This window comes from Anabrus simplex, chromosome 3, assembly GCF_040414725.1.
Source record: "Anabrus simplex isolate iqAnaSimp1 chromosome 3, ASM4041472v1, whole genome shotgun sequence".
NCBI classification, from domain to species: domain Eukaryota; kingdom Metazoa; phylum Arthropoda; class Insecta; order Orthoptera; family Tettigoniidae; genus Anabrus; species Anabrus simplex.
Window position 1 is genome coordinate 169,028,079 of NC_090267.1, and position 13,120 is coordinate 169,041,198.

At 38.2% G+C, this 13,120-nt stretch overlaps 1 protein-coding gene across 1 annotated transcript in view; it reads right to left on the reverse strand.

The window, feature by feature from the left end:
- The window catches only part of LOC136866715 (nose resistant to fluoxetine protein 6-like), a 210,098-nt gene that overhangs the window by 145,477 nt on the left and 51,501 nt on the right, over positions 1-13,120 (reverse strand). The window lies entirely within an intron of this gene.

Genomic DNA, 13,120 nt, shown 5'->3' on the forward strand with positions numbered 1-13,120 from the left:
GACTGCTTCTTCTCCATATCATCTGACTTCTTTGTAAGTCAATATGGTATGACCTCTTGGCAGGTCCAGGGTTGCCCTCTCTGACTCCTTGGTAAGCCTTGCGTCCGCGTCTTCCACTAAGTGACCGACCAACCATTTGGTCTCACTCTCTCAATGACCAATAATTAATGGCTCACTGAGTCTTCTCCATCTCTCGTTCACACTCGTTGGCTGACCACCTAAGGCCTCTTGATCTAGTAGACTACTTCACTGTACTGCATCCGTATAAGTAATGACTGACGCTACAATGTGCACCCACCTTATAGACTTTGGTTGACACAACTACGTAATCTCCAGAAATAACAATGACATACTCCCACCTACGCGACAGATATTACATACAGTGGTGAAATAGCCCCGCGGCGATTGAGTCGATGCGCGCATATCTAAATAAATACGATGACATAGCCAAGGCGCGGCGATGACTTGGCAGAATCGCCAGTGGTGTCGCAATATAACAACGTCACTTCCAATCTCTGATGTATACAACAATTCTCACTGTACAGGTATTGAGTGTTATACTACACATACGTATATATGTATACATCTAAGTGCAATCTTGCAAGCAACAGGCAATTGCAAAATTGAATAAAACGGATAATTACAATAATAGTACAATATCACAGATAAAATAATAATAATACTGACATAATAATAATAATAATAATAATAATAATAATAATAATAATAATAAAATACAGATAAAATCATACAATAATAAAAATACATATATCACCTTGTAACGGGATTTGAACCGTTACACTATCCAATGTAACTTAATACATTTCTGTTTCATCCCAATTATATTTATGCCTTATTATGCTAAATAACATATTCACAAACTCCATATCCTCGACTCCAAATGCGTTTCCATATTCAACACGTCGAAAATAAGTCTCTAATATTTTGATAACATTCATGGGATTAATTCTCCTCATGATGCCAATGTACACAGTTTACGCCGTAATCGTCAGCCGAACACTCCAAGAGACATACTCGTACTGTAGCTGTACTTGTCAGTGCAGATACATCATGTCACAGTCTAATGGCGTTAGCAAGCAATTGCTAAGCAATTGTGATGAATGATCTGTATTCTAAGCAGTTTTCGAGCGGTTCGAGGTCTTCTGCAAGTAATTCAAAACTACCACAACTTTGACTACGTGAATACTCCAACTCTGTAGATATGTTGTTATTATTAAAAGGTAATTCTACGCACTAATGCCAAGAAATTACCTCTCTGACAAATATTTGGTACAGGCTAAGTAAATAAATTACCCGTGTTCATAAAAGCTTGTTTCTATTGAAACAATTCAGATCTATGTCGAGCGGTAACCAAGGAAGGTACGAACGTATTATTTCAGCCACAGTTGTTTATAAAATACACTAATTGCGAATTTACCGAGCTCTATAGCTGTAGTCGCTTAAGTGCGATCAGTATCCAGTATTCGGGAGATAGTAGGTTCGAACCCCACTGTCGGCAGCCCTGAAAATGGTTTTCCGTGGTTTCCCATTTTCACACCAGGCAAATGCTGGGGCTGTACCTTAATTAAGGCCACGGCCGCTTTCTTCCCACTCCTAGCCCTTCCCTGTCCCATTGTCGCCATAAGACCTATCTGTGTCGGTGCGACGTAAAGCAACTAGCAAAAATTGCGGATTACGTCCTACAGTGGGTGTGTTCGCTCCCAAGCGAGTTACATATCTGAATGTCATCTATATAGCTCCCCATGTGTATTAGTAGCAGTGTGTCGCCATCTGGACTCCAAGATCCTGGGTTAAAACCCAGCAGATTTAGTCAAATGTTTGAAGGGTGGAAAATGTTCCATTAGACACTCCACGTCGTACGATGTCGACATGTCCTGTAACAGATTTAGTGTTCACCCCAAAAAATTAAAACTCAGGCATACATAAAAGCCGATTTTCTGAAGAACCATTAGAGTTACAAAGAAAATGCCTATATTTTTTATTTATAACTGAATATTAAGTACATATGCTGTGATTTATTTGGAGATAGATATTTAATTTTAGTGGATGAAACATTCGCAGGTCCAGTCAATGCAGTAACGACCGCCATTTAGAAAATGCTAAATTAATAATAAACAAGAATAGTCTTATATTTAAACTGAAATATGGGTCATATCAATACCAAATTTCAGATCAATTGGTCCAGTAGCTTAAGCGTGATTGAGCGAGAAATAGAGACAACTTCAGTTTTTCAAATCTTTAAGCGATTTTAAAAAATCAATAAATATGATATTTTCGAGTCAATACCCTCGAAACAAAACATAACATAATGTGCCCGCCGTTTAGTTTCCCTCCTCTTACTGTATATTTAAACTTCAATGTAACCATCGTCCCCTTGGTCTCCCCCTACTTCACTTACCCCCAACGCCAAAGGCAACCGATCCTCCTCCATTCGCCTCGTATGACCCCATCCCCGCCGAAGCTGATTGATACCCACAGCTACATCCATCGAGTTTATTCTTAACTTAGCTTTTATACCCTAATTTTGAGTACCCTCCTAACTTCCTCCAGTCTGCTTTTACCAGCAATAATTCTCGATTCTTTCATGTCTGTTACTTCTAACGTATGATTAAGATATTCAGATTTTACTCTCGTATAACAAAGACGGTCTGAAAGTAAACCGATCAAAATATACCTAGTTCGGTCCGATAGTCCGGCAGCAACTCCTTTGCTATATGGGGATATAAAAGAATAAGCCAAAACCAGTAACGTTTCTGTAAAGCTTTAAATTGACCTTGTTTTAAATTCAACAGGTATGCGAATAGTATCATTATTTTCCAAATTTATCCAAGTCTAATTTACTACGGAACGAATTTCAAATTCCTATTGTGTTTTGAAAAGACAAACTAAAATTATAATGGAAATCGTAAATTCCAATTTCATTTCCCCAGAAATTTGAGTAGCTTTGAAGCTTTTAGAGCTGTTGAAGTTGCCCTGTTAGAAATAAGAGCTCAATTAGGAAGGATAATTTACTCGACTGATCCCCCAGCTTAGGCGTGATTGAGCGAGACACCATCTCATTTTCAATTCTTCAAGGGAACTTCGAAAAATAATTTCGTAAATATTATATTTAGGAAACCTCTACACAGGCCGACGCACTTTCAGCGCTCTCGACTGAACACAGACTATCAATATGTCGGCTAAAGACTTCATATCAATAAACTATCCACATTGCTATACTCACATAGCCATGGTACTTATTTTGAAGTAAGCTATTTTTCTCAAATAATTTAATAAATATTACATGTTCAGTTTTATATTTTGAAACAAAACGTAATTAGTCATGTAGCAGAAATCTAGGAGAATATTTGTGAAAAATTTAATGAAATTCCAGCCAGTGGTTTAGATCTCGTGTGTTTTCGCAAGACAGACAGACATACAGACAGACAGAGAGGCCTGGCCCGCGGTGTAGGCGCAGCGAGCACGCCCTTTACCCGGAGGTCCCGGGTTCAATTCCCGGCCAGGTCAGTGCATTTTTCCTGGCCGGGTTCTGTGAGCTGGTTCGAGGTCCATTGAGCTTACGCGATTGCAATTGAGGAGCTATCTGAACGCTGAGAGTGCAGCCCTGGTCTAGAAAGCCAAGAAAAATGGCCGAAAGGATTCGTCGTGGCGATCACATGACACCTCGTAATCTGCATGCCTTCGAGCTGAGCAGCGGTCTCTTGGTAGGCCATGGCCCTTCGGGGCTGTAGTGCCATGGAATGTTGAGTTTTGGTTATAGACAAACAAGCCTCATTTCATTTACAGTATGTATGGATATACTAATGTACAGAGTAGCTCACCGGTCCTCTATAATTTAGTTTTATGGAATCCGTAGTTGGTCGGCAACCAAAAATTATTGGTCACAGTTCCCGTCCAGGACTTGTATAACGATATGTTTCGGTTTCACCTTGACAATACAAACAAAATCTTTAGTGCCAATGGTAATTAAATGACAAAAACCTTAACGAATTCATGAAACGAACACACCTGCGAATAACAATTATGTTAGGACAGTCGAAGTCTGATCATGGAGGTCGTGACATAATTGACGATAGTACAGGTAAAATTTATTGTCGTATAATACTCGCATAACAGGTGACCGCCTGTTGTTGGCCTGTGTGTCAATATAAAGGGAATTCCAAACGCCTTAGACAATCTCTTTATTTTGACCAGACGTTATCTCTAAAAGGAGATTTCTATCCAAGTGCTCAGTTCCACACATACGTCCTACAAGGCTCCGGACAGTACTGAATGTCGGTTTTATTCTCTCAGAAAGTCACTAGTGATACATGTGTTGAGACTGTGGTAGCTACTGCCATGTTTCTCTATGGATTAGCAATATATCAACGTACTTGTCACGAGACAGTATGTTCACTTCCACTAGATAAGTGAATGAACAAGCTTTGTAATGTACCCTTTCTTTCACAGATCCGGAGTTCAGGCAGCATACATGCTTAATAAAACGTAGTTTTATCGTTTCAATGGAGATGCTCTGCCACACATGGGTAAAATGAATATTTATTTATTTATTTATTTATTTATTTATTTATTTATTTATTTAATTATTTATTTATTTATTTAATTATTTATTTATTTATTTATTTATTTATTTATTTATTTATTTATTTATTTATTTATTTATTTATTTATTTATTTATTTATTTATTTATTTATTTATTTATTTATTTATTGCGCACTACAGTATTTCTAACCCCAATTACAGTGGCAAATGTTTACATGCGTTTTCTTAATGTTTGAAATCAATCTACCTAACATATTCGAATATTATATTTACATATCTAATCCTTACAAGAAACAAGCAGATAAAAACATAATTTCGTATCTAAACTAGTCTAATAGCATAATATCTGAACTATTCTAATTTTAAATTTTCAAATGAGAAAGGAACAATATTTCATATCTAATCTAATTTCATCTTTGCAAGAAAAAGTAAAATAAAAAAATAAAATCGTAATTTCATATCTAAACTATTATTTTCTTCCAGTTATAACACTTATAATTACATTTATGTGATAGGGCTTAATATATAATATTTGTAATACATTTCGTGGTTCAAATCAGCATAAAACATTATTTAGAGAGTTTTCACGGAGATGATGAATTGTTGTAAAAACAGGTCTAGAGGTAGACAGAAGTCTAAAAAATTATGTTTATGAACTGCACTGTTTTAGATATTGCATAGCCTGTAGAGTGGGGAATTTTTGTGAGCGATTGTTCTGACATTTTTATTATGAAAAGTTACATTTGTCCTCGCGTTAAGCAGGGTACGTGGAAGCTCAAGAGGCATAAAAAGTCAGGGTTGTCAATAATAGAATTTACAGTTTTGTACAGAAACTTCATATCATCTCCTCGTTTCCAAGCTATCTATTTCAAAATTTAGGAGAAGTTCGTTGTGTGCTGTATGTGGATAATTACCGTTTTTTAATGTAAGTTTTTTAAATATCACTTTTGGATTTTTTCGATCTATGCAATATATGTTTTGTTTGCTGGATTCCATATAACGCTTGCGTATTCTACTTTGGGCCTGACGAGAGAGATATGGAGGTGTATACAGGTTTTTGGGCGTTTAAAGGGTTTGACATTCCTCATCACAAATCCTAATGTCCTGTATAGCTCAGCAACTACCTTCTGTATATGTGGGGTGAAGGTGAGTTCTCGGTATAATTAATATCCCGAGGTCATTAACCTCATTTACTGGTTTCAGGTCATCGTAACCCAGATTATAGTTAAAGGAAATACACCTTTTATTTCGGGTGAACTACATTGATACACATTTCTCTACACTTAGATATAGTTGATTTTCAGTCGTCCATTGTAGTAAATTATTTAAGTCAGCTTCGAGAAGTTCGCCGTTGTTAATGGTGACAATGGATCTGAATAAGGAACATCCACGGCTCTATATTAGAGCCATGGACTATTCCTGAATTTACAGGGTATTCTCTGGATGAGCTTCTTTGATAAATTACATACTGCTTTCTATCTCTTAAGAAGGAGCTGAAAAGACATAGTAGTGGGAAAGATAATCCAAGCATATTTATATTTTTAGGAGTATGTCGCCGTCAATTTTGTCAGAGGCCTTTTCGAAGTCAGTAAATATTGCATCTATCTGGCCACCTCTATCAAGTTCTGCAGATATTGATTGCGTAAAAATATGAGATTTGTTACTGTAGATCGTCCTGAAATAAAACCATGTTGCTGTTCTGATATTAAAGGTATTGTATAGCCTGTGAGTCTATGACATTATATAAATTCGAAAACCTTGGCTATAGCTGAAAGAATTGATAATGGTCGGTAGTATTTTATTATCATTGGATTATCCGATTTAAACACAGGACATATTCGTTACAGTTTCCATACTGTGGGCAATACGGATGCTTTAAGAATTAAGTTATAAACGAAGAGGAGAGGATATTTCAATACATCTTTGCAACTTGTTATAACATACGGCGGTATCTGATCTGGTCCCGTGGAAGGCTTTGGCTTGAGCATTTTTAACACTAGTTCAACACCCTCTACAATAATGCTGTCAATGTGGATATTGCCAGTGGCTCCCGATCGAACTTTGGAATGTTGTATTGAGCTCTTTCTCGTGAATATACAGACTGAGAGTACGTTGCGAACCCTTCCGTAATATTCCTATCATTCTCTAATACTTTGGAGTCGTATTCATAGGTCTTGCAATTATTGATGGTTTTTCTTTTATCCTTCACCCACGTACAAAAAGTTTAGGTGTTATCAGCGATATCCTCCTCTACAGCTTTTACACAATAGTTATATGAGGATTTATGTAAGTAACAAACTACTACAGAATACGCTCACTTCGCAAGAAACAGGCCGCCACAATTACAACATTTGTAAGAGTCTGTAACGTGAAGATCAAGATGGATCTACAGTTTACTATTGCTGTCATCGACAACTTGAAAACTGAATATGGCATTTCATCCAGTCATATAACTGCATTAGTCACACGTAAGGACATAGAACAAGATAATAGCATACATCGGAAGGCACAAGAGATTTTGGAGGAACTGAAGAGATTTATAACAGAGAGAAGAATGGTATTTCTGTATCGGTCATGTCCACTGTAACAAGGAAATGCACTTTTTATTTTCCGTAATGTCTGTCTGTCTGTCTGTCTGTCTGTCTGTCTGTCTGTCTGTCTGTCTGTCTGTCTGTCTGTCTGTCTGTCTGTCTGTCTGTCTGTCTGTCTGTCTGTCTGTCTGTCTGTCTGTCTGTCTGTCTGTACACGAATCACGAGAAAACGACTGAAGAGAATGTCATGAAAATCGGTATGTAAAGTCGGGGAATGAGCCACTACAATCTAGGATATAGATCATTTTTTTCACGCTGAGAAAAATGGTAGTTTAGGGGAAGGCCTAAAATTCAATTCTCAAATATTTTTATTATTAGTAATCCTATTGATAAATACTACATAACTAAAGTTACATAGAATTAAATTTCCAATCATCTATGTTTTATAAATTTTTACCGTACCGGCTATGATAACACAGATATTCATGAATTTGTATTTTTGTTGCTAAGTCTATATCAACGCCAAGCCACCAGAAAATGGGTTAACAGAATTTAATGAAAATCAGTACATAGAGTCGGGGAATAAGAAGCTACAATCTAAGCTATAAACAATTTTATTCATCCTGGATAGAATTGTAGTTTAGGGGAAGGCGCCTAAAATGTAATTTTTAAATGCCTATGTTATTGTTTTTATAGAAAAGTACTGCAAAACAAAAGTTATAGAGCATACAATTTCCGTTCATTTATGTTTTATTCAGTTTTACCGTACCGGCTATGATAAGAGTAGTATTTTAGAGTCGGAAGAAAACTAAATGTGAAGGCCAACAATATCGAAAGCGCATAACATTGATCAACAAAAACATTACATTGACCATTGTTTGTTGTGATGTTCTTTGCCTCTTATGGTGCCCTCAACTCCGATAGATGGGATTACTGTTACTTACTGAGTATAAGAGCCTGACTGAATATTGGCGGGAAATAGCTGGGGAGTTAGAAAACTCTTTTCTTTACCATGCCATTCCTCTGGTTCATACATTGTCTGATACTGCTGGTACGTAACACACTGGTTCATCATAGTATTCCAGCTATTTGATCCCTACTCTGAAGCGATGTTTTGAATGAGCAGTGTGCACATTTGGCAGAAGCTCACTAGTAATAGTAGTATTACCTGGTCTAGAATTACAATTTAGGCCCATTCCAAATTATAGCACCACAATCCACGACATAATTAAAAATTCAAACCTGAAAAGAGCCATTTCTTAAGAAAAGCGTCTTCCTCTTCACTTTTATTACATTCTACATTCGTTTTATTCCAAATTAATAGTCAAGAGGGGGTTTTCTCCTCTGGCTTGTAGGAAAAATTTGCCTCCAAGTCACATAAATTTTTCCGCCGTCAATGTAGTGAAATGAGATTTTCCGACTCATCGGGTACTCCTAGGAAACAGATTAGTAAAAGGGCATAAATTTGCCCTGGGACTCTCCACTATTCACCCCCCCCCCCCCCCCGCCGAAAAAGACGAAGAGTGTTCACGGATCGCGGCTATCTGCGGCTTGGTCATTCCAGCTTTGGAATTTTGGACTGTTAGATCAGCAGCGTAGTACTGTTCCTTAAAAGTGAGAAAATGTGTGGTTTTTCATTTGATCGAGTATTTCATATTGCTTTTAATCGCGGCATTCCTACTGACGTCATTGTAATGACCTATGTTCATTTCACTTGGGAAAATCACTAAGACAGTCTTTCTGAGGATATGAAAAAACAGATGGAGACAGTGAGTGTCTGCCATTATAATGAAAACTCCCCAACCTGATTGGGACTTCTGGTAGCCAAGCGGGCCTACCATTGCAATGAAAATTCCCTAACTCAGTCTTCATATGAGAAAAGACGTTTGGTGACTTCCCCGACGCGTTTCTAGGGTAACGTTAAGAGCTATGCAATTTAATAAAATCTTGCTCACAAGGTGTACACTACCTAACCTAGAATACTGCATACAATGTAAAATTCCGTGGCGAAGCACGGGTAGGCCCTACATCAGCTAGTAGTGACTGAAGTCAATGCATACATACATACATACATACATACATACATACATACATACATACATACATACATACATACATACATTATACATTATCATTATCATTATAGACTGTTATGCCTTTCAGCGTTCAGTCTGCAATCCTCTGTGAATTTACTAAACGTCACCACAATCCTTTATTTGCAACTAGTGCTGTGGCCTCATTTACTTCTATACATCTTATCTTTAAATCGTTAGAAACTGAGTCTAACCATCGTCGTCTTGATCAACCTCTACTTCTCTTACTCTCCATAACAGAGTCCATTATTCTCCTAGGTAACCTATCCTCCTCCATTCGCCTCACATGACCCCACCACCGAACCAGTTTATGCGGACAGCTTCACCCATCGAGTTCATTCCTAAATTAGCCTTTATCTCCTCATTCCGAGTACCCTCCTGCCATTGTTCCCACCTGTTTCTACCAGAAATCATTCTCGATACTTTCATGTCTGTTACTTCTAACTTATAAATAACATATCCTGAGTCCACCCAGATTTCGCTACCGTAAAGCAAAGTTGGTCTGAAAACAGACCGATGTAAAGATAGTTTCGTCTGGGAGCTGACTTCCTTCTTACAGAATAATGTTGATCGCAACTGCGAGCTCACTGCATTAGCTTTACTACACCTTGATTCAATCTCACTTACTATATTACCACTCGGGGGGAACACACAACCTAAATACTCGAAATTATCGACCTGTTCTAGTTTTGTATCACCAATCTGACATTCAATTCTGTTGAATTTCTTACCTACTGGCATCAATTTAGTCTTCGAGAGGCTAATTTTTCATACCATACTCATTGCACCTATTTTCTAGTTCCCAGATATTAGACTGTAGGCTTTCGGCACAATCTGCCATTAGGACCAAATCATCAGCATAGGCAAGACTGCTTACTACATTTCCGCCTATCTGAATCCCTCCCTGCCATTTTATACCTTTCAGCAGATGATCCATGTAAACTACGAACAGCAAAGGTGAAAGATTACAGCTTTGTCTAACTCCTGTAAGTACCCTGAACAAAGAACTCATTCTACCATTAATTCTCACTGCAGACCAATTGTCAGCATAAATGCCTTTGATTGATTTTAATAATCTACCGCTAATTCCATAGTCCCCCAGTATGGCGAACATCTTTTCCCTGACCCTGACTTATGCTTTCTCTAGATCTACGAAACAGAAACACAACTGCCTATCCCTCTAGTAGCATTTTTCAATTACCTGGCGCATACTGAAAATCTGATCCTGACAGCCTCCCTGTGATCTAAAACCACACTGGTTTTCATCCAACTTCCTCTCAACGATTGATCGCACCCTCCCTTCCAAGACGCCAGTGAATACTTTGCCTGGTATACTAATCAATGAGATACCTCGATAATTGTTGCAATCCTTCCTGTTCCCTTGCTTATAGATAGGTGCAATTACTGCTTTTGTCCAGTCTGAAGGTACCTTATCAATACTCCATGCTAATTTTACTACTCTATGAAGCCATTTCATTCCTGCCTTCCCACTACACCATTTCAGGTCTAATTTCATCTATACTGGCTGCTTTATGACAATGGAGTTTATTTACCATCCTTTCCACTTCCTCAAGCGTAATTTCACCAACATCATTTTCCTCCTCCTCATGAGCTTGGCTGTTCGCAACACCACCAGGAAGATTTCCTTTTACGTTGAGATGATGTTCAAAATATTCCCTCCACCTGTCCAATGATTCCCTGGGATCTATTATGAGTTCACCTGAATTACTCAAAACACTGTTCATTTCCTTTTTCCCTCCCTTCCTAAGAATCTTTATTACTGTCCAGAAAGGTTTCCTTCCTGCTTGACCTATCCTTTCCAGGTTATTACCAAAATCTTCCCACGACTTCTTTTTGGATTCAACAACTATTTGTTTCGCTCTGTTTCATCTACGTACAAATACCTTTCTGCCTCGGCCCTTGTTAGGAGCCATTTCTGATAAGCCTTCTTTTTTCGTTAACAAACTGCTCTCACTACATCTTTGCACCAAGATGTTCGCCTTTACCTATCTTTACACACAGTTGTTCCTAGGCATTCCCTTGCTGTTTCTACTACAGCATCCCAGTATGCCACCCATTCTCTCTCTATATCCTGAACCTGCTTACTATATACTGTTCGAAACTTCTGACTAATCATATCCATCTACTTCTGTCTAATTTCCTCGTCCTGGAGATTTTCTACCCTTATTCGTTTGCAGACAAATTTTACTTTCTCTACCCTAGGCCTAGAGATACTTAGTTCACTACAGATCAGATAATGGTATGTATCATCATAAAATCCCCGGAAAACTCGTATATTCCTAACAGATTTCCTGAATTCGAAGTCGGTTAGATATAGTCTGTTATGGATCTGGTACCCCCAGCCTTCCATGTGTAGCGGTGAACAGCCTTATGCATGAATAATGTATTTGTAACTGCTAAACCCGTACTAGCACAGAAGTCCAGCAAACGCTTCCTATTCTCATTAGCTTCCATATCTTCCGCACATTTACCAATCGCCCTTTCATATCCTTCAGTTTTATTTCCAACTCACGCATTGAAATCTCCCATTAGCACTATTCTATCCTTGCTGTTGACCCTGACCACGATGTCACTCAATGCTTCGTAAAACTTATCAACTTCATCCTCATCTGCACCCTCGCATGGTGAATACATTGAGACAATTCTCGTCCTAATTCCTACAACTGCCAAATCTACCCACATCATTCGCTCATTTACGTGCCTAACAGAAACTATGTTGCGTGCAATGGTATTCCTGATAAAGAACCCTACCCCATACTCTGCCCCTCCCTTTCCTACACCCGTCAAGTACACTTTATAATCTCCTTTCTCTTCCTCGTTATCTCCCCTTACCCGAATATCACTTACTCCTAGCACATGCAGATGCATCCTCTTAGCTGACTCAGCCAATTCTACTTTCTTTCTTCCATTAGGCCCATTAATATTGATAGCTCCCCATCGAAGTCCATTTCGTTCGCCAAGTTGTTTCCAAGGAGTCCCTCGCCTGTCAAATGGGAGTGGGACTCCGTTACTCCCATAGGTCCGAAGCTTGCTTAAAAAAATGTTCTGAGCTCAGTAAATTCATGAAGCAGGATGCTACCCTACTTACACATAGTCCAAGTGAGGATCTCTCCTCTAACGGGTCATGACCACCGGTGGATTGTAGAGTCCTAGCCACCTGAGCACAAGGAGGGCCATGACTCGGAATATGTCCGATATGCCCACTCCCATTCCCATTCCAAGTCAATTTCATAATGAAATGCCTTCAGTGTCAACACTATCTCACGGAGGGGAGAAAACTACAACTCGTGTGTTGCAGTCTGTACATAGCTCTACACACAGCTATACAATTGTTGTGGCTTTATCGATGAACGGCAGATTATCAAATAAGCTCTACATATATTTTCAAGAGGTACAAGGTACCTTCGGCATAACTTTTTGAAAGAAACATGAAGCAATATGCCCGCAAATCATGCACGCGGAGACAAGAAAAAAAGGAAAAGTGACGAAAGAGCATATAAGACGTTTCCTAACTCCTGTCCTTAGTGAACATGTAAGTGAAAAGAGCTTACTTTTGTGTGACTCCTGTTCAGGTCATACATATTGTACACTTTTAGACGCAAGTTTTCCAAACAAGGACGTTATATTTAAGATATTGTCAACGAATGCAATATAATAATGCCAACCTCCTGATGGAAATTATTTCGGTGATAAAAGGATTATAAGAAGGATCACTGACTTTGTAAGACTACAAGGTGAAAATCCATAACTAAAATAAATGATCGGCATTTCATCGTTAGAATTCACTATGTAATATGCCATTGGACTTAAACTTTTCAATGATAAATTTGCATTGAATGTAAAAATGTGGCTTTTGTCAGTGTACATATTGTTACCTTCCACTTTGCTTTAACCTCTTCACTGAAATCCCA